The sequence below is a fragment of the Gadus macrocephalus genome, chromosome 14 (assembly GCF_031168955.1).
Source record: "Gadus macrocephalus chromosome 14, ASM3116895v1".
Classification (NCBI taxonomy): domain Eukaryota; kingdom Metazoa; phylum Chordata; class Actinopteri; order Gadiformes; family Gadidae; genus Gadus; species Gadus macrocephalus.
In genome coordinates, this window is record NC_082395.1 from 24,563,344 (window position 1) to 24,566,327 (window position 2,984).

The following is a 2,984-nucleotide window of genomic DNA, read 5'->3' on the forward strand; positions in this document are numbered from 1 at the left end:
CATAAAAAAACGCGGTTCACCCTGTATTGTACTGAAGGCCTATCTGGTGTAATAAGTGTAAATGTATCTCATACCTATTAATAATAATTCATAAAACTAATTCTGTGTGTGTGTGTCGGTTATGATGGAGCCTTGTTTCATCCTGCAAACTGGTTTAGTCTCCTAAACCAGACACACACACTAAACACTAACCCCAAAACACAACACTACCCACAAAACAGAACAACAAAACACTACCCCCAAAACACCACAGCAAATCACTAAGCCCACAACACAACAACAAAACACTAACCCTAAAACGTATCAACACAACACTACCCCCAAAACACAACAACACAACACTAATCCTACAAATACACAACATTTAACCCAAAACAACACATCACTAACCCCACAACACAGCGATACAACGCCACCCCAAAACACAACAACACAACACTAACCCCAAACCACATGGGGTTCCTGACTGTGGCCCTAGGCGCGACCCTCTGGTTCTCGGGGCACCCATGACAGTGACGCTCTATGTCCCGCTTGACCCCCGGCCAGTAGAACCTCGCCAGGACCCGTTCCCGGGTTTTGTCCATCCCCAGGTGGGCTCCCAGGAGGTGGGTGTGGGCCATATAAAGCACCTTGCTTACATACGCTCAGGGCACTACCAACTGTTCCCTCACTCCCCCCTCTCCTTCTGCTACCCGGTACAGCAGTCCCCCCCTAGTGCTGAAGTGTGGGTGTGGCAGGTGACTCACCGAGTCTCGGGGCTGTCCGTCGTGGGACACAACGTGGCTCCAGGCATGCTTCAGGGCCTCGTCTTGTAGCTGGGCGCTGGCGAACTGACCTGGTAGGGCCGAACCTTCCGCCCTCCCCGGTAAAAAGTCTGAGAACTCGGTCAGGGGGGAACTCTCCGGCTCCTCCGGGGGGTCGGGTTGCTCAGATGCCGTGAGGATGTCCGGGGTGTCGGCGTGGGGGACCGGCAACCCGGATCGGACGGTCCCTCCTCCCCCTGTGCGGATCGGGGACCCCGGTGGGGATGGACCGTTCCCCTTAGACCCCTGGTCCTCTACCGTCGACTCTCCGTGGGACGTCGGGACTCGTGTTGCTCCACAGGCCGGCCGTGCTCCCCTCGCCCCTCGGCGGGGAGGTTCTCTCCTGCCTCGGGATTCTCGGGCCGGGTTCCAGAGCCGGTGAAATATCGGGCAGTCCGTCCCGATTAGGAGCGGCACCGGGAGGTGGGGTACAATCCCTACCCGAGCTGTGAATACCCCGCGTGGTGTCCGGATGACCACATGGCAGGTCTCGTAAGTCCGGGTGTCCCCATGCACGCAGGCCACCTCCATGGGTCTCCCCTCCCGTCCTCCCGCCAGGTCGGGGCGGAGGAGGGTGACCATGCTGCCGGTGTCCAGTACGGCCTGCGTGTCCCGGTTCATGACCCGCGCTGGAATGGTCGGGCTCCCGGACGGTCCTTGCGTCCAACAGGTCGCCAGCATATAGGGCGTGCCCATCCCTCTGGCCGCGTAGGCCGACGGCATCGGCACATCCCGGACTCCAGGGCAGTAGCGGGCGAGGTGGCCGGGCTGACCGCACCCGTAGCACCGCCGCTGCTCGCGACTCTCCTGGGACACGATCGGTGGGTCGGGCGGTGGGGCTGGGACGCCGGCCGGGGTTCCCCATCGGTCTCGGCGGTTCCCCCTTAAACCTCGGCCCCGGGGGGCAGGATGCCACACACAACAACACAACACTAACCCCACAACACAAAAACACAACACTAACCCCACAACACAACAACACAACACAAACCCCACAACACAACAGCATAACACTAACCCCACAACACAACACTAACCCCACAACACAACAACACAACACTAACCCCACAACACAACAACACAACACTGATCTCAAAACACAACAACACAAAACTAACCCCAAAACAACACAACACTAACCCAAAAACACAACAATACAACACTTAAGCCAAAACAACACAACACTAACCCCACAACAAAGCAGCACAACACTAACCCCACAACACAGTAACACAACACTAACCCCACAACACAACACAGCAACACAACACTAACCCCACAACACAGCAACACAACACTAACCCCAAAACACAGCAACACAACAGTCACCCTAAAACACATAAAAACAACACTACCCCAAAACACAAAAACACAACACTAACCCCAAAACACAACAACACAACACTAACCCCACAACACAGCAATACAACACTTCCCCAAAAACACAACAACACTAACCGCAAAACACAACAACACAACACTAACCCCAAAACACAACAACACAAGAATACCCCAAAATACATAAACACAACGCTACCCCTAAACACAACACTAACCCCAAAACACAACAATACCCAAAAACACAACAACAGAACACTAACCCCAAAACACAGCAACACAACGCTAACCCCACAACACAACAGCACAATACTACCCCCAAAAGACAACAACACTAAGCCCGTTTTCTGTTTTCATGATGTTGCCTTTCACCTCTTTCCTGATTTAAATGATGATTAAACTGAGGAGTGAGTGAAGGTAGAGGCTGAGCCCGGGGCTGGAGCACATTTATTAGAACACCGCGGCTGTGAGTAAGATGTATTAGTCAATCAAACGCCACCGCACTGCTGAGTAACTCACCGTGTTGGAAGAGTTCCTTTAAAACTGTAATAGTTGCGTGCTCCATCGTTTTCTTTGCAGTCTCTTTAACACACACAGTCAGAGACACACACAGACACACACTCACACACACACACACACACACACACACACACACACACACACACACACACACACACACACACACACACACCCACACACACACACACACACACACACACACACACACACACACACACACACACACACACACACACACACACACACACACACACACACACGGCGTGGGCTCATCAGGCTGTATTGGGAGAATGTGCCTGTCCATGTGTGGTAAGAGGATCCACA